The sequence below is a fragment of the Hibiscus syriacus genome, unplaced genomic scaffold, assembly GCF_006381635.1.
Source record: "Hibiscus syriacus cultivar Baekdansim isolate YM2019G1 unplaced genomic scaffold, ASM638163v2 tig00112921_pilon, whole genome shotgun sequence".
NCBI lineage: Eukaryota > Viridiplantae > Streptophyta > Magnoliopsida > Malvales > Malvaceae > Hibiscus > Hibiscus syriacus.
The window spans coordinates 1,020,312-1,041,317 of NW_024063419.1; the positions used below are offsets into that span (position 1 = coordinate 1,020,312).

General features: G+C 34.5%; 1 long non-coding RNA gene across 1 annotated transcript; it reads left to right on the forward strand.

Moving 5' to 3' along the window:
* Positions 1 to 808: 808 nt before the first annotated feature.
* Positions 809 to 20,133, forward strand: LOC120184534. The gene is made up of 3 exons (XR_005522033.1): positions 809 to 891; positions 2,770 to 2,773; positions 20,123 to 20,133. It is a non-coding gene; the product is annotated as an uncharacterized LOC120184534 (long non-coding RNA).
* Positions 20,134 to 21,006: the final 873 nt, after the last annotated feature.

Genomic DNA, 21,006 nt, shown 5'->3' on the forward strand with positions numbered 1-21,006 from the left:
CGCTTTTCCAAAATGTTATAGGTTCAATAAGTAATAATGTATAACTTAAATGGTTATTTTATTTATATATTTGGTAAAAATTGTAGTTATGATTTATTATGTTATGTAATTAAGTTTTTAATTGAATAAAACTTGTTATTAATGATAAATTTTTACGTTTTAATTTAAAAAATTAATATAATTTAATATAAACAATATATCATTCCTGAAAATACAAACCAAATTTTGTTGTAGTTTATTTTCACATTTGCGATTTATCACGCTTCTTTTGCATTAAGGGTGCGTTTGGTTCACAGAATATAAAATTACCAGTGGGAATAAAATATTATCAATGAATAGTATTACTGAGAATGTTACATTACTATGTTAGGTTTGTTTGACAGGAATGTAAGATTACAATGTTTGGTTGAAGGAATAAAAGATTACTGAAATGTATATTTTACCAAATTATCATTGTTCTATATTTTTTAACAAGTGAAATTTTAAATATTTAAATAGAATTATTTATATAAAAATTCATCAATAATTTTGTTGAAAATATTTTGATATTTCAATATAACAAATAAGTATATTTGTTCGAATCATTTTCATGTTTGGATTCAAATTTGACAAGTTAAATTTCAGTGCTTCAATTTGTTGCTAAAACTTTCATAAATGATCATACATGTCCACTACATTAATTAAGGATTTCGTTAGGGTGCAATGCCCTTGATCAATGTCATTTACACATTTTAATCAAGACACGTAGATTCCTCTAGCTTTTCTTCATGTTGATTATTTTATGGATGATTGTATTTTTCATGTTTTATTCTCCAACTTCTGCTTCTTTGTCTTTGTCATGCTCGATGATTGAACATAAGTCTCTTGACATGCCTTGATAATGCATCGAACGTACGGGTCGTCCATCGAAATCTTAGTTAGCAAACTCTTCGCAGACTTGGGATCTCCTGAAGCCAAAAGGGCATGATACATCCTGCAAGAGAACACAACAATTCAATCCATCCAATGAGACGACTGGTTGATGAAATGGTTAGACATAGACTTTCAAAACAAAGCAACAAAGCCGAGAAAAGAAGACTGATGGAGGATTACTAACCTTAAGAATGTTAAAACATTGAAACGAAAGCTAGCTACCTGATATTCACTCCAAATTAAAAGAGAGTTCTGTAAATCTTTTGTGTTTACGCAAGAAGTAAGGATAAAGTCGAGACTTTTACGAGGTAAGGCCAAATTCATCCTTTATGTCTTGAAACAAAGCCAGGGCAAGCCTTAAATCATTAGGTTATTTCTCATCAATTACACAGGATATCTATTCAATCAAGAGATGGAACCATGTAAGGCAAATGCATTCAGATAAACACACGAGATAACATATTAATCAGAGGTGCAGAAAAGCAAAAGGCATAAAATATTTGCCAACCAATATTTGTAAAAACTCGCATACATTTGGAGATAGAAAGCCCTCCCCCTTGTTGTCTTCTAATGACTAAGTGCAACTACCAAGAGTTCAAGCTTCTTTTTCGAGTTTCAACCATACTAAGATGGGTAGGGGCATTACAAGCAAGATGTATACACAAAATCAAGAAAGAGAATAGGAAAAAACCTCGTCGAAAACAGCTTCCATAGCCAAATCATCGGTATGAAGCTTATCATTAAGCTGCTTGAGCAAATCAATAGCCGATCTAAGATCAAACAATCAATTAACAAAATGAAGATAAAAGATTACTATATAAAGAGTTTGATCAATGAGAAAACTAGGTAAAGTAGATAAATTCCCCAAAAAATGAAAATTATTGTGTTATCCAACCTTAAGTGCTTATTTCTAACACAATGTAAGACTAGTCTGCAATATAGTATAAAATAGTGGTTGCGGAATCTATCGCGGTTGCGGTTGCGGTGTCGCTGTTGCGGAGGTTACGTAACGTGTTGCGGCTGTAGCGGGCATGATTTTTTAACGTGTTGCGGCTGTCGCGGGCGATCGCGTTGCTATAATATTGCGTCGCGGTGGCCTTTAAAACCATTACGATGTGGCCATTACACTGCGTTGCGGCGGCAATTTAATACCATGGTCTGCAATATCCATTAACCCAATAGTCTGGATCCTGTATTTCCTCCAGTACTTGAAGTAATATACTCAACTCTCCCTCGGATGTAAAATGCTCCCAAGAGATAGTAAAGATGATAATTAAGATTATTGTAGTTATAGGAAAAAAGAAAACAAAGGCTCTGTCGTAAACTTACAATGAGAGCGATAGCAGCTTTAGGTTCCAAAGTCCCCCCATTTTGCTTGATTTCCTTGTAAAGGTTTAATGCATTAGGCATCATCCCATTCAACGCAAGAGCTGACACGAGCACACTCTTGATTTCATTTATGCTGCAAACAGGTATCATTTTGTCCAAGACTACCTAAAATATAAAATAGATCCTTTAAGACCATAAGAGACATCAAAATGGGTTTAATGCATAAATTGTACTTGAAATATGTTCCATATAATTAGGTACTCACAAAGGATTTCTTTATGTACGTGAGTTACATTCATTAGTTTGACATGCTTATTTAACATATGAGAAGTATACGACTTCTATAGCTCCTAAGTGCTAAATGCATACGTACCTATTTTGCCTTCTCAATTTGCCCACAAGTTGCATATTCATTTATTTGTGCCATAAAAATATGCTTTGTAACTGGAACTCCAGTACGCTTCATTTCTTCGCAGTACTACAAGCAATCACCAAATTACTGTATCATTTAAAGTGAAATCACAAGAGATGTGTCTTTTAAGAATTTCATCTATGCCAATTGTCAAACCATCAATTGCATTAAAATAAAAAATGGCAGACTTGCAGAGCACAGCAAAAATGAATTTACTAAGAACAGATTACAAAAAAATAACCTTTTCCTTTTGTAGGGAATAAAGGTACATAGATATGTATACCGACAAGTTGTTAGGGTTTTAACTATTGTTAATTAATGCTTAAGCTTGAGTTGCAAAAGGAGCCTAATTTAAGCTTAACTTGAATGGTTTACACTCATAATAATAATTAAGCTTGTCAAATTCAAGGTCCCACACCTTTTCCTGAAGTACCACTTAAACAAACCAAAAGAAGGAAAAGTAAATGCTCAACCATTTCTGGATAACACTTCAAATCCCTTCCATTAAAACAAAACAATGACATCTCTTTTGCCATTTGTTCTTGCTCTGGATTCCTTACAGAACACCTATGTTTCAACCTAATGACCCCCGACCAGTGAATGACACCTTCTATTCTAGCATGCACCGATCGACATTTTATGGTTTAATCAGAGATGGTTAAGCTTTAATCACTGTGTTTTAGAATCATTTTATCTGTCTTTTGGATAGGTTAGCTTTCGCAATTGGATTCTTTGGAATTTGTTCATCTTGCTGTCTTTTGAAAAAACTAACGTTAATGTTTGATGCATACATGTAATTTATTGTCAGCTGCGGAATTGTTACAGAATTCGGATCATAAACTCTAACAACTTGAAATATTTAGTTTTTTTTCTACAAAACTGTTATCATATACATTGAAACGATACATGACAATGATGGGATGTATATTGTTTGGGAAGAATCAAATGTAGTAAAAATAGCACAGTTGTGGGAACCTTATTAGTCAATGGTGGTCACCGACAAACAATTTCTAACAAAGGAAGAAACTATGTTCACGGCTAAAATTTGCATATAATGATTTTGATTAAAAGAACAAATTGAAAAAAAGATACCTTTGTGGACGAGCTTGGTTTTCTTTCATAGCTTTTTTGCCAGCGAGTGGTTTTGCAAAGGGAGCGAGCTAAATTCTTCTTCTTGTCTTCCTTCCACTGCGATGACCCGACAACCGTTGACGACTGCGAACCGAGAGCGCACAGCTGGAGGCTAGAGCGGTGGAGCGTGAGGAATGAATGAACGCTTTACAGTTTAGGGATTTCAATTTTGAGAATACAAACACATAGCCAAGAAATACGTTGAAAATAAAAACTGAAATATGAACGGTGGAAGCAAATATCTAAACCAAATCGAAGAAGAATAAGATTTCAGCAGAACGAAGCGGGGGAGAAGGTCATTTTATACAACGAGGACGGGAATAAGCAAATAGTTGACGATGTAAGATTATTAAAGAGAATAAAAGATTATCAAGTAATAGAATTATTGGAAATGTTGTATTTTGTATTTGATTGGTTTAGCAGGAATGTAAGATTAACATGTTTGGTTATAGGATTAAAAGATTATTGGAATGTATATTTGACCAAATTATCCTTATTATATATTTGTATAATATTATAAATTGTAAAATATTACAAATTGTAAAATATTTATATATTTTCTTTAAAAAAATTAAATTCATAATATTTATATAATTTTTTTACAAAATTAAAAATATAAAATATGTTTAATGAAAGGATAAAAAAAATTTTAACCCTTGTATAAAATTTTAATTATAGACTTTTTTTGTAAATCTAAAATAATTTAAGGATAAATTTGTAATTTAGCCTTCGTAGAATTTTTATTATTCAATGACAGAATAATGATATTTTTGAAAAAATAAATAAAAATTTAAGGGCATTTTAGTCTAAAACGTCGATAATGTTACAATACCTAAGGGAATGGAAGAAATGACATTCCCGGTAATATATCCAAAAAATCTACTATTGGTAATAAAACATTATCGGGAATGAGATTTCCGGCCAACCAAATATGAGAATGTGGGATTCTCATGGGATGGGAATCTCACAATCCTTGAACCAAACACCCCCTAAGGGAGATAGGGATAGACATTTTCGGGAAAGCAGTAAAAAATCATTATTATATTAATTTTTTACTCGCACTCGATAATATAATCCATCCAAATATGGGTCATCCGGGAAAATAACATTCCTCCCAGAAAATAAATATACTATAAACTAAACGGAGCCCAAAAGTAGTGGCTCTTTCCGACCACTTCCATGTCATTTCTATCTTTTATTATTATTATTATTCAGTTAATTATTGTTTAATTTTTTTCATTTTTAGTTATATTTTATTGTATTTATAATAATGCATACTATTGACTCTTTTTCTGATAAAAGATATAGTACTATTGTTATCAATGTTTTTAGACTCTCGACGCAAATTTCTTCTATTGGTCTTTTTCTTGGTCTACGGTTCTACGAAATTTCTTGATTGATTGCTTTTTAAATGTATGGTTTCTTTGTTCGATTATATATGATAGTCTGTTGTTGTTAATTATCTGTGTCACATGGGACTGTAGTTAAAGGGGGATTGGTTTTTCATTCACCTGCTTTGGATATTCTGCAGGTTTTCCTCCTCAATTGTTTACGCTCTTGCTCGTTGGACCACCAGTGATCGCTCATTGTTATATTTTACTTACGATAGTCATAAGAATAGTAAAATTTTTACGATAATGATCTGGGAAAGAAATTGCTCAAATAATGTTGAACCAAAATTATTTGCACGAATAATACATTTGTTACAAGATCACCCGGAGATGCCATGTAGTCCTTACGACTCAAGTGTGTTCTACAGAGATGGATTTACATTGTAAATTAGACTTACAATGTGTCTTCCACAATGCTTTGTCTCCCATCAACTCAGTTAGTATAGCGCAAGGCTCTTAACCTTGTGATCGTGGGAGAAAGAGATGGGCGAGTAGAAGTGTATATCTATTCAACTTTCAATTGATATTTTAATTAGTTTTTAAATGGATGCATGGCAGGAGAGTGGAAGACGTACGGTGCAAGTGCTCTGTCCTACCTAAGTCGCAAGGAGTACAATGCGACTTTCATTCTAACTGCATTCGAATAAATAATCTAAAAGTAATATTATTTAAAAAAAAATCAGCAACATTATCTAAAAAATTTATCCGTTTCTCAATTGAATAAAACTTACAACTGATGTTATCTTTTAATGTTTTATCTTGGAAAACTATTTAATCTACATGATTTAGTACAAACAACGTAGTTTTTAAAAGTTCAACCGAACCCTTCTTTCCAATATCTCCATCAAGTCTTCTCCAACATCCAAACTCACTGCTCTTCTCTTCTCCGACAAACCTACCCTCAGTTGAAGGACACTTTTAACTTCATTTTTTCCGGACTTTAATATGCATTCCTTTTCTTCAAAAGTCTTAAATTTTACCCGAGTTCCTGATTCTTACAAGTCTCAGATTGAATTGAGTAGAATAATTGAGATTGCTATGCCCACTGAGAAAATATAATAGAAGACATGATTAAGTTTTATTCAATTTAGAAACTTATGTAACATTATTTGTTGTAATTAGAATTATTACAAAATTATATAAATTTTAGAGTGGATATGGTAATATTTTTGTCTGAAATTGAAAAATTACGTTCTTTATACTAAATTATATAAATCAAATATTTTTCAAGTTAAAACATAAAAAAATAGTATTGCTAATGAATTTTATTCAATTAAATATAACCTTTTAAAGTGGACGAGGTCACATTTTCAATTGAAATTATATTGTCTATAATAAATTATATAAATCAAATAATGTTTTAGATTAAAATGTAAAAGGATACCATCAGTAATAGATTTTATTTAGGTAACACTAAATATTGTAATTAAAGAAATGATCATCCAGCTCAGTTGGTAGAACACAAGGTTCTTAACCTTGAGGTCGTGGGATCGAGTCCCATGAAGGGCATTTCATAATTTGGAGGTCTCCTACGGAAGTTGCTCTCAACCTAGTGTTGAGGGCAGCCTACTATCTTACATCCCCCTTACCTCATTACATATGGGAACAAGGGACAACCATTTTATAGATTGTAATTAAAATTATTGTCAAATATGTTATTTAATGTTATTTTAATAAAAATTTAAAAAAAATATTATTTTAATAAACTAGTTCACATCTTCTCTTGAAAAAAAAGAAAAAAGGTAATAACACATTAGCAGCTGACGCTAATTAGACAGCGTCTGACATACAAAACAAGATAATATGTATGGTAATTGGGGAAGACTTTGGGCGATTTTCCCCAAAAATCACCGGTGATCGGTATATATACCGATCTAACACCGATCAGATTATATTTCTCGATCTAACACCCGTAGTAGTAAAGCGCCCCCCCTGAACTGCGCTATATGCTGATTTGGCGTCACGTGGAGTATAGCGTGCCCTGTACCGCGTTATACGATGACTGGGTTACACGTGGGGTATAGCGCGCCCCCTGCTCCGCGCTATACGCCACGTAGGGGTATAGCGCAGATCAGGGGCCGCGCTATACGTCGTACCAAAATTATATTTAACGCGGTCCCTAATCCGCGCTATATAATAATTACATATAACGCGGTGCAAGTACCGCGCCTTATATGTTTATAAATACCTCGTATCTCTCCTCACATCTCATCGCATCTCTCCTCTCTTATAAATTAATACAACAATTCCGTCAACGAATAATAATTCTGGCAATCTTCTTATATTTTATTTAGAAGTTCGTGCGATTTTTCGTTATAAGGTAATTTTGTTATAATTTTTTAATTATACTTATTGTTTATTATCATTATTTGAAAAAATATTATACTAATTATTTTTAATTAATTTTTATGTTTGTAAAAGTGAAAAGCGGGAGCATACGTCGAAATAGTTTTGCGGTGCAGGTAATAATATAAAATTATATTATTTAAATTATTTACGTTGATGTGTAAAAAAAATTTGTGTTATATTTTCGTTCATATATAATTTATTTAATAAGGTTTGTTTAAGTTATTTTTTTGCATATATAATATTGCCGCACTTTTAAACTCAAAGAATGGCGCGACTTTCAGCTATTGTTTATTATAATGGTGAAATTCGAGAAGATGAAACCAACATTGTTTTCGTATCAAATGAGCATGTTAAAATATCATTCAAGAGAAACATAACTATTGAGGAGCTGATAACGAAGATTTCGAGGAAGATTCATGTTGGAAGTAACAGAAGAATGTCGTTGTTGCAGTACAGATTTCCAACATCATTGTTGCCATTAACTTATACAGCGTTCGAACTTTCGAACAATGATGATGTTCAAATGATGGTTGAAGCTCAAAGGAATTATTCAGACGCCGCTATTGAGATGTATGCATATTTTGTTCAAGTGCGTGCTGTTCGGGGTCAATCTTTAAGCTCACACTATGGGCTGGCTGAACAAGTTGATCAAGTTGATAGCCCGACTACAATAATGTGTAATGATTTTAATGCCATAATGGGGAGACATTCATCCGTAACTCCTTACGATATGTACCGAGGTGGGTCCACGAACAATCCGTATGGCAACACTGCTTCCAGTTCAAAGGGAAGGCATTCATCTGCAAATTTCTTTGACCATATGGAAATGCCATCGACGTAACCATCTGTGCAGTTTCCATTTGACCATATGGAGGCATTCGACTTCGAGCTTTTTCGATCTCAATGTCGATATGTGTTGAGTTAATCGATCGACGGAATCGGCCAAGAGGGGGTGAATTAACAATAAAAATTTCTGTGGAAGCTTTTGCAGAAAATTGAAAAGATTTTCACAGCGATTTAGAGTGGTTCGACTTTCTCAACCAAAGTCTACGTCCACTACCTTAGCTATCCACACTAAGGATTTTCCACAAATTCACTAATTTGTCTTTCTTTTGAGGACAAAGAGTAACCTTACAAACCCTCAAGAATTATACCCCAAATTCTTGAGAAAACTCTCTCCCAAAGAGAACAATACAAATTTGCAAACTTACAAGGAAATCCTCACAAGGTTGATTGTTTGCACAATTCCAGAACAAAGAAAAGAACACTCAAAGATGAATACAATTGAGTACAAAAGTGTTCTTGAAAGCAAAATGAATATTGAATGAAGAATAGGCTTGAAATGCTCAAACTTGAGGTTTGATGCTTTATCTTTGATTCTCTCTTGATTCTAGTTTCTTGATGTTTCTTGTTTTTGATCAATGGCTTCAGAACTTGTTTAAATACTCCTTGAATCAATTCTGAACGTTGGTGATAGATAGTGGAGATAATAGAGCCGTTATTGTGTGAAAACAATTAAATTTTCTGGGTGGAGCGTCTCATGCATCGATGCATGATCAAGGATGCATCGGTGCATTCGTGTAAAATTCAAATATTTTGACCGTTGGAACACTTGATGCATCGGTGCACCAAGTGTGCATCGATGCATGAAATGCATTCGATGTTTGAAAAATAGCCTGGTGCATCGATGCATGGATTGTGCATCGATGCATCAAATGCATTCGATGTTTTGAAAATATTCAGAGTGCATCGATGCATGGAGAGTGCATCGGTGCATGGAATGCATTTGATGTTCAATTAATTCATCAATGCATCGATGCATGGACTGATGCATCGGTGCATGCCTTTGAATAATTGATTTAAGTTTGTTCAAAATACTTTGTGAAAATTGTTTCAAAAATAGTTTAAGTACAAATCACAATTTTACACATTTAGTAAGGATTAAAATTGATCTTGAAAAACTTGGAGTAATAATTTGATATTCGGTTAATTGAATCGAATATAAATTTGTAAAATCATTTGTGAAATCTTAAAATTCATTTAACTTAATTTGTTATATCGAAATATCAAAAATGTTTTCAACAATCTCCCCCTTTTTGATATAACAAAACATTTGAATAATTTTAAGATTTGTTTAAGAAATTATTTTTGAAATCGATTTTGAAAAACTTACTCCCCCTTACTATAGCACATCTTAAATTTTCTCCCCCTTTTTGTTAAATCAAAAAGACTCTATAAAAACGTTTTAAACAAGAATTTTGAAAAACATTAGCCAATTGATTTATTAATAATAGGCTGCTAAGATCACAATCAAAAGAGAGATTAGCCATTAGTTTTCATAAACAATATTCATAATAAAATGTGAAATGGCATAATTTGGTCATAAATTTCTAATGATGCAAAATTAATAAACAGAAAACGTTAAAATGTCAACCCAAATATATATATAATAAGTTCAAGCATCCTCAAACAAACATCCAACAACTAATCAAGTTCAAAGTATCAATCAAACCACAAAAATCAAATCCAAGTTTTAAGAACAAGAAAGCATGGCAAGTAAGTCTACTCCATCGGAGGATCGAGAGGAGGATGTTGAGGAACGGGAGGACGATTTTGGTGAGACCGACTAGAGGATGTCCTAGGGCGTTTAGGATTAGTCATGGTAAGGAAAATCGGAAAAGGAATATCACCTTCAATTTTAAAACACATGTATGAACAACAATTAATCCCAAAACTCAAATGAGTCCTCAATAATTCAAGGTTCTCTAACAAAGTCCTAATGGGCAAAGTTTTGAAAACTATTTAAAATTAATGTCATAATACGCATAGTTTTCATGAAAACAACACAATTGAATCAGTAATTTTCGATTTTTTTTTAAATTCGAAATTTCAAAAACAATTTTGAAAGATTATGCGTTTTTGATGAAATTCATTGTAGAAACTAGTTTAGAATCATCATATAGCCAATGCCCGATAATTATTTCAAACTAGAACTAATCTAAACTTGTCCTAAGTTCAAAAATTTTAATGAAATAGAGTTTTTGTGAAAATACCTTGAAAATTCGGATTGAGGGGAATGAGGAGATGTTTTGCGCGATTTAATGAGTGTAGCAGGTTTGTAGGATGAAAATCTTGAAGAATCCGATGATTTCTCGAAGATTTTGAGCAAAAATAGAGATTTTGGAGAGAGAGGGGTCGAATGGCCGTATGTTTTAGTGTTTAGGGTTTGAGAAAAATGAAGAAGATGAGGATTTTAAACCTAAAACCCGACGGATGCATCGGTGCATGGTCTTATGTATCGATGCCTATTCAAGGCATGCATCGGTGCATCATGGTGATGCATCGATACATATTCAAAGGGATGCATGGATGCATTGTTAAATGCATCCATGCATGAAGCACAAAAAATGTCAAAAATCCGTTTTAAACACTTAAAATGCTAAATAATTTGGCTCTAATGGTAATGGCAACTCATATATCAAAAATTAATTATGTTCAATCAATCAAATTAATCTTCAAACTTTATTTGAACATAAAATTAATTTTCATTAAGAATCATAAACTCCCCCTAACTAATAGCAAGAATGCAATCAAAAATTATTATTATAAGCATTTTTCAATATTATTTAAAAGTGCTAAAATATTTTAAACACTAAGTGAAGATAGGTCAGTTAAACCTAATTCTCTCCTAAGTGTCCAAAATCTTTCTTTATCTAAGAGTTTTGTAAAAATATCCGCTAATTGGTGCAAAGTATCAACAAATTCTAGAACTACATCTTCCTTAGTGACATGGTCCCTAATGAAGTGATGTCTTATTTCAATATGCTTAGTTCTAGAGTGTTGGATGGGATTTTTAGTGAGACAAACATCACTAGTATTGTCACACTTGATAGGAATGGTACCTACTTCAATTCCATAATCAAAAAGTTGTTGTTTCATTCATAAAACTTGTGCACAACAACTACCGGCTGAAATGTATTCCGCTTCAGTGGTAGATAATGCAACACAATTTTGTTTCTTTGAAAACCAAGAAATCAGCATATTTCCAAGGAATTGGCAAGTACCGGAGGTGCTTTTCCTATCTAATTTGCATCCTCCATAATCCGCATCAGAGAAGGCATGCAAGCTAAAACTAGAGTCTCTAGGATACCAAAGACCTATACTAGGAGAGTCCTTAAGGTATCTAAAGATCCTCTTAACGGCTAGTAAATGTGATTCTTTAGGACATGATTGAAACCTAGCACACAAGCAAACACTAAACATAATATCCGGTCTACTTGTGGTTAGATAAAGCAATGAGCCAATCATGGATCTATATAATTTAACATCCACACATTTACCTCCTTCATCTAAGTCAAGCTTTGTAGAAGAGCTCATTGGAGTGGCATAAGGCTTCCCATTTTCCAATCCAAATTTCTTGAGCATATCTTTGACATACTTAGCTTTATTAATGAAGATGCCATCTTTCCTTTGCTTGATTTGGAGTCCCAAGAAATATGAGAGCTCCCCCATCATGCTCATCTCGAACTCACTTTGCATTAGCTTAGAAAATTCTTGGCAAAGAACATCATTAGTAGAACCAAATATTATCATCACATAAATTTGAACTACTAATAAATCTTTACCTTTTCTCTTTAAAAACAATGTAGTGTCAACCTTTCCTTTTGAAAAACCTTTTTCAATTAAAAAATTTGGCAATCTTTCATACCAAGCTCTAGGAGCTTGTTTTAAACCATAAAGAGCTTTTGTCAATTTTAAAACATGATCCGGAAAATTTGAATCTTCAAAACCTGGAGGTTGTTCCACGTACACTTCTTCCTTTATAAAACCATTTAAAAATGCACTTTTAACATCCATTTGATATAATTTAAATTTATTGAAACATGCAAATGCTAATAACATTCTAATTGCTTCCATCCTAGCTACGGGAGCGTATGTTTCATCATAGTCTATGCCTTCTTCTTGAGTATAGCCTTGAGCAACAAGTCTAGCCTTGTTCCTCACTATATTACCACTTTCATCAAGTTTATTTCTAAAAACCCATCTAGTACCTACAGTAGATTTATTACTAGGCCTTTCAACTAATGTCCATACTTTACTTCTCTCAAATTGATTTAATTCTTCTTGCATAGCCATAATCCAATGTTCATCTTTTAATGTTTCTTTGATGTTCTTAGGCTCTATGCATGAAATAAATGCAACATAATTACAGATATTTCTAAGAGAAGATCGAGTAGTTACCCCTTTTGATGGATCACCTAAAATTTCACCATCCTTGACATAGTTGTACTCTCTTGGAAAAGATACTTCCCTTTCTTCAATGGTTGGATTCTCTAGGGGATCATGAGTTTCCTCATCCTTTGTTTCTTCCTTTGATGATGATTCTCCAACATCATGTCTAACGTCATTTGTTTGTACAATACCTACATCATCATTAACACAAGAATTCTTCCTCGGAAGGAGATTATCATCGAAAACAACATGTATAGACTCTTCTACAAATAAAGTTCTTTTATTAAATACACGATAAGCTTTAGAATTTAAGGAATAACCCATAAAAATTCCTTCATCACTTTTAGCATCAAATTTGCCAAGGTTTTCTTTACCATTGTTTAAAACAAAACACTTACATCCAAAAGGATGAAAATAGCTAATGTTAGGCTTTTTATTTTTGAGAATTTCATATGGAGTTTTCTTTAAAATTGGCCTAATCATTACTCGATTTACAACATAACAAGCGGTATTTGTGGCTTCCGACCAAAAATATTTTGGCAAATTATTTTCACAAAGCATGGTTCTAGCAATTTCTTCTAAAGTTCGATTTTTCCTCTCAACAACTCCATTTTGTTGAGGGGTTCTAGGTGCTGAAAAATTATGGCTAATACCATTAGAATTACAAAACTCAATAAATCCAAGATTTTCAAATTCAGTTCCATGATCACTCCTAACACTAGTTATAGAGTAACCTTTTTCATTTTGGATTATTTTTGAAAATGTGATGAAATGTTCTAATGCTTCATCTTTAGTACTTAAGAATAGAACCCAAGTATATCTAGAATAGTCATCTACCAAGACAAATGCATATTGTTTTCCACCCAAGCTAGTAGTTCTAGTTGGCCCAAAAACATCTAAATGGATCAATTGTAATACTCTACTAGTTGATACATCATTAATAGATTTAAAAGAAACTCGTTTTTGTTTTCCTTTAGCACAAGCATCACAGATTTTATCATTATCAAATTTAAGCTTAGGCAACCCTCGAACTAAATCACCTTGAATTAGCCGTTGGAAAAACTCATACTAGCATGACCTAGTCTCCTATCCCATAACCAACTATCATGCTCATCCTTAGCAACTAGGCATAAATTAGTCATATCAATAGAATCTAAATGCACCATGTAAATGTTTCCTGTTCTATGACCAACAAGCATAATCCGATTAGATGCAATGTCAATGACTTTACAACCATTAATTTCAAATAAGACATTGAATCCTTTATCACACAATTGACTAATACTCAAAAGATTATGCTTTAATCCATTCACATACAAAACATTTTTAATTTGTATGAAAGAGGTATTACCTATAGTACCAATACCTTCAATATGACCTTTTGAATTATCTCCAAAAGTCACTTCTCCTCCATTTTTGGCGTTAAGCTCTATGAACCGGCTTTTGTCCCCGGTCATGTGTCTCGAGCATCCACTATCAAGGTACCATGAGTTTGAATTTGTTTCCCGTTCCTTGTAGCAATGCTCCTTTCCCTACAAACATAGATTAATTTTTGATTTTTGGTACCCAAATTCTTTTGGGTCCATATTCATTAGTTTCCAAAATCCTAGTCCCCTTAGGTATCCATTTGTATAGGATATCTTTATCTTTAGTAGTAATGAGTTCTTTAGGAACCCACATGCTTTTAATGATTTTTCCATTTGAGGTTCTTTGGGGACCTCTATGATTGTAGTTTTTAAAACTTTTTCTAACAAAGTTGGATTTTGAATTTTCTCCTTTTTCAAAATGCTTTGTACCAACTTTATCAAAAGAAGTTTTAAGATTATCAATTTTATTTTGATGATCATCATTGACCTTTGAAAGTAAATTTTGCAAATCTAAATTTTTCTTTTCAAATTCTTCTAGTTTGATTTGCAAATCTTTGATTTTACTTTCAAGATCATTGTTGGTTTTGGATATGAGTTTGTTTTCATTTTTCAATTTTGAAACTTCATTTTTATATTTTAAAAACAGTTTCTCATAATCCGAAGCCAACCCATTGTATTCCTCAAATAACTCATCATAAGATAAATCATCAAAATCGGATGAGTTAGAGGTTACCTTGGAATCTTCCCCGAATGCCATCAAGCACAAGTTTGCTACTTCTTGTTCCTCTTCATCGGAACTTTCTTCATCGCTCCATGTAGCCACATGAGCCTTGTGCTTATTCTTTGATTGACCATTTTTCTTCAATTGTGGGCAATCATATTTGACATGCCCCGACTTTTTGCATTCATAGAAAATGATTGGGTCCTTCTCTTTTGGTTCATTTTTTAGGCCTTCGTTTCGTTTGAATTTTCTTCCTCGGTAAGGTCTCATCATTTTTCTGAACCGTTTGGCAAATAATGCCATTTCCTCGTCATCATCATCATTATTAGAACCACTCTCATCTTTTGTGGATTTGAGAGTAACTCCAATGTTTTTCTTCTTCTCCTTCTCCTTTGGTGTCTCTTCAACTTTATCAAGGTCCACCTCATCTTCAAGCATCATCTCATTAGTGAGGAGTGAACCGATAAGTTCTTCAAGAGTTAAGGACGATAGGTCCTTAGACTCGATGATTGCCGTCTTCTTTGATTGCCATGATTTTGGGAGGGAGTAGACTAACTTCCTCACAAGCTTTTCATTTGAGATGATCTCTCCATATGATTTAAGACCATTGACAATCGTTGAAAATCTATCCGTCATAGCTTTGATGTCTTCATTTGGTTTCATCCTGAAATTTTCATAGTTATGCGTTAGAATACTAATTTTTGATTTCTTTACCTCATCTGTACCTTCATGTGTGACTTGAAGCTTATCCCATATTTCTTTGGCGGTTGTACACGATGAAACTCTTCCGTATTCATCTGGTCCAAAAGCACAGAAAATAATATGGATGGCTTTGGAGTTGAGCTAGAATATTCTTGTGTCTTCTTCACTCCACAACCTTGGATGAGTGAGAGGCTTGATGTATCCTTCTTCTACGGCATTCCATGCTCACATGTCACTTGCTTGAATGAAGTACATCATTCTATTCTTTCAATAGGCATAATTAGCCCCATTGAAGAAAGGAGGCTTGTTGACGGGCATCGAATCGAGACCAGAGTCATAATTTGAAGTGGAGGCCATTGATGACTTTGTAATCGATGTAACTCTTCCCGAATTGACTCAAGAGGCGATTAAACCTTCAAATGAGTGAGGCTCTGATACCAATTATTGAGTTAATCGATCGACGGGAATCGGCCAAGAGGGGGTGAATTGGCAATACAAATTTCTGTGGAACCTTTTGCAGAAAATTGAAAAGATTTACACAGCGATTTAGAGTGGTTCGACTTTCTCAACCAAAGTCTACGTCCACTACCTTAGCTATCCACACTAAGGATTTTCCACAAATTCACTAATTTGTCTTTCTTTTGAGGACAAAGAGTAACCTTACAAACCCTCAAAGAATTATACCCCAAATTCTTGAGAAAACTCTCTCCCAAAGAGAACAATACAAATTTGCAAACTTACAAGGAAATCCTCACAAGGTTGATTGTTTGCACAATTCCAGAACAAAGAAAAGAACACTCAAAGATGAATACAATTGAGTACAAAAGTGTTATTGAAAGCAAAATGAATATTGAATGAAGAATATGCTTTAAATGCTCAAACTTGAGGTTTGATGCTTTATCTTTGATTCTCTCTTGATTCTAGTTTCTTGATGTTTCTTGTTTTTTATCAATGGCTTCAAAACTTGTTTAAATACTCCTTGAATAATTTTGAACGTTGGTGATAGATAGTGGAGATAATAGAGCCGTTATTGTGTGAAAACAATTAATTTTATGGGTGGAGCGTCTCATGCATCGATGCATGATCAAGGATGCATCGGTGCATTCGTGTAAAATTCAAATATTTTGACCGTTGGAACACTTGATGCATCGGTGCACCAAGTGTGCATCGATGCATGAAATGCATTCGATGTTTGAAAAATAGCCTGGTGCATCGATGCATGGATTGTGCATCGATGCATCAAATGCATTCGATGTTTTGAAAATATTCAGAGTGCATCGATGCATGGAGAGTGCATCGGTGCATGGAATGCATTCGATGTTTAATTAATTCATCGATGCATCGATGCATGGACTGATTCATCGGTGCATGCCTTTGAATAATTGATTTAAGGCTTGTTTTTGGTTCAAAATACTTTGTGAAAATTGTTTCAAAAATAGTTTAAGTACAAATCACAATTTTACACATTTAGTAAGGATTAAAATTGATCTTGAAAAACTTGGAGTAATAATTTGATATTCTGTTAATTGAATCGAATATAAATTTGTAAAATCATTTGTGAAATCTTAAAATTCATTTAACTTAATTTGTTATATCGAAATATCAAAAATGTTTTCAACAATATGCCTTCCAGTTCAAGGGGAAGGCATGCAAGTAGTAGGTTCTTCGACCTAAATGTGGAGAGCATGGAAGAACCATCATCTCCACCAGAAGAACCGCTTCGTGAGCCTGGTGCGGATGGTGCTGAGACTGGACTATTCAGTCACCCAGAATCACCGCAATTCAACTCCGATGATGATGAAATTCCAGGAAATGTGGCACAAACTGACCCTCCTACACACATGTATGAAGCTGATTATGGTGCAATGTACGGGCCAGAATTTGTGGATATGCCTCATCTCGGTGACTATAGATATTATTCATCAATAAATAATGGTAAGTTATCTTTAGGCCTGAAGTTTTCAAGCAAAGAAGAAGCGATGATGGCTATCAAAAATTACAATATCCGTAATTCTGTTCAGTCCAGAGTCAACCGATCGACGACCGAAAAATATGTATGCTACTGTGCCCGACGCGAAAATGAATGCAATTGGATGGTTCGCGTATCGAAAATGAAGAGAAAAAACATATAGGAATTAACATTATACAACGGTCCTCACACATGTTGTACTGGAGGGGTCAACCAAGATCATCCCAACTTGGACTCTGAAGTGATATGCCAAGCCATCATGCCCATGGTAAAAGAAAGCTCTCATATAGCTGTTGCAGTGTTGATTTCAGCTATACAATCGCAGTATGGGTACATTGTCTCCTATAAAAAAGCTTGGTTGGCAAAACAAAATGCCATTGTCAAACTTCATGGCGAATGGGATGCATCACAACGAACTTACAGGTTGGTTTAGGCTGGTGCGGACGTTGAATCCTGGGACAATTGTGGACTTCGAAACCTCCTATGCATACCATAATGATCGAGTTCTTCGCGATCGATGCCAATTCTACCGGGTTTTTTGAAGTTACCCACAGTGCGTCAATGCTGCCAAATACTGCAAGCCTGTGGTCCAGATCGACGAGACTTTCTTGTATGGAAAATACAAGCAAGTTTTATTATTGACAGTTGTCCAAGATGGCAATAGAAACATTCTTCCAGTTGCTTTTGCTCTTGTCGAAGGAGAAGATACAGATTCTTGGGCTTTTTTCCTCTGAAATTTACGTGCACATGTTATCACGAGGGAAAAAATCTGTGTCATTTCAGATCACGGAGCTGGGATCAAAGCAGCAATGGAGTCTTTGGGTCCAATGTGGAAACCACCCTTTGTCTAACATAGGTATTGTCTCCGACACATTATTGCGAACTATCATGGAAGGTACAAGAAGAATGATGAACGTCAATTAATTGTGCGCATGGGTAAGTGAAAGCAAGTTAGTAAGTTATACATTTTTTGATCATTTTAATTTTGCAAAGAAAACAAGTTAGTAAGTTATACATTTTTTGATCAGTTTACAAATTACTTCCTCGAACGTTTGAATCAATGCTTCAAGATTTACGGGCGAAGAACGAGGAAGGATACAATTACATCAGCCTCATCGATAAAGAAATGTGGACGAACACATATGATGGTGGATATCGATATGGACACATGACGACCAACTTGGCTGAGGCAATCAATTCAACCTTAAAGGGTGCACGTCACTTACCTGTAGCGACTTTGGTAAAAACTACATATTTTCGTTTGGGGGCACTTTTTGCGAAGCTCGGGGGACAAGCTCAAACCTGGATGCAAGGCGATCATGTCTATCACCCTAGATTAGTTGTAGATCTACAGAAAAAAATTGTTGCATCAAATAGAATGTATATAACAAGCTTTTCAAGAAGGCATGAAATGTTTCGTGTCACAGAATTACCGCGACCTCTTCAAGGGATTGAAGTTGTGTCGTTAAGAGTAAATCTAAGGGACAGAACGTGCGACTGCTGGTTTTTTCAAGCTCTGAAGTATCCATGCTCTCATGTGATAGCAGCTTGCTCGCATACACGCCAAGACTATAACCATTTTGTGGATCTCGTATACCTACTATATGAAGTTTTTAAGGTATACGAATTTGAGTTTCCCCCCATAGGTAATGACAAAGACCCTGATGAGGTTCAAGATTAGCTTCCGATTGTACCAAATCCTAGTTTATTGAGGGAGCGTGGTCATCCAAAATCCAATCGAATTCATTGCGATATGGATATTCGAGAAAGATCTAGACAAGACAAAAGATGTGGCCATTGTAGAAACCCATGACACACTAGAAAAACATGTCCACTTCTGTTGTCATCAAGTAACAATTGATGAGGAAATGATGTATTTGTTTATCAAATAATAATTCTTGTATTTTAATTTGTATTTACTTCAAGTTAATGTCATTCGATAATCGCTGATGAAGATTAAAAAAACGAACACAATCATTAAATTTTATCAAACTAATAACAATTTGGTATTTAAATACAACAAACTTACAATAAGAATTAAATGGTAAATGATAACCAAATTACAATAACTGATATTAAATGGTAATAAACAAAATTAACTGAAATATATTAAAAAAAAGTCCAACAAATTTAACAAAATAAAGTAAGTATTAAATGAGAAATAATAAAAAATTACAATTAAACAAAATAAAGTAAATACAAATATAATAAAAAAAATCTATCGATGTCTGCGTCACGAATGTGTTCCGCAGGGCGGTGGCTGTCGGTCTCGAGGAGGATTTCTTCGTATCATTGGTTCTGACTCCTCGCTGTCATCATCGTCGTCGTCGTCACCATCGTCATCATCGTCGTCCTGAGCAGGTACATTAGGTTGATGAGGAGCTGATGACGATGAAGCACCTCCATAGAATAAGGACCCTGGAGGTGTATGACTGACTATCCTATCGGACTGCGAAAATTGGGAAAACCCAAACATCGCTGAGTGTGAAAACTGTACAGGAGGTGTCTGTGCTGCGACCATGGGTGATGAGGCTGAACCCGCCAAATATCTAGCATATGAACCTCAAGTCAGATCTACAAACATAGACCCATAATAGCCTCCAGGAGGGGTCATCTGTGACGGTGGTGGGGTCATAAAACCAGGTGAAGGCAGCGGTGGCGACATCTGATAATGAAAAGGTGATGGCGGCATCATATATGGATGCGGCATCATATATGGCTGCAGTGGCTGCTAGGAAGATCTTGTTGGTTCAGCTGAGTATGAACCGGAAACACCTGCTCTCTGTCCACGAGTCGGGGGATGATGGTGCTGTGTCGGTGAACGTCTCTGTCGACGTCATGGAAAGGTCTGCCCTCGTGCATCCTCGGGAAGTAGAAACGGTTTCCCGTTACTGTTGAACCACTCATAATAATCCTCAGGATACATCAAGAGGTCATAAAAAATGGACTCTCTACGGGGAAGGCGTCGATGTCGATCCTCCCACAACACGACCCACCCATGATGCCTCACCAGCCAATCTGTATCTGTCTTTCCGCGTCTATCTAAGCTATGCAACTCGTCCATATTGCGAGGTGCTTCCGGAATTGGTTGAAAACAACCAAACTGTCGGAGCACGCGATCAGTGGAGTGCCACTCGACGGTCGTATAACAGATCAGAGGGACCATCGCCTCTAAACATCTGATGGACCCCTCAACTCAGTTGGGATCTCCGCCCTCACATCATCAGTAGAATATGTCACCCATTCAAACTAAAACAAATAATATATAATTTTTATCAAAATAATAATCTAATTATATAACTATAATCTAAAATCGATTTTTAAACATTAAAATTCATACCTGTGTGCAACCTTCTAATCGATTAGCACCCTAATTTTTTCTAAATCATCAGGTAGCTCCTGATGATTTTTCCTATCAGTAGACCACCTATTCAAGGAAAAAAATTTGTTATACGCTGTATAAAATTATTAATATACAAAATCAGTTTTAT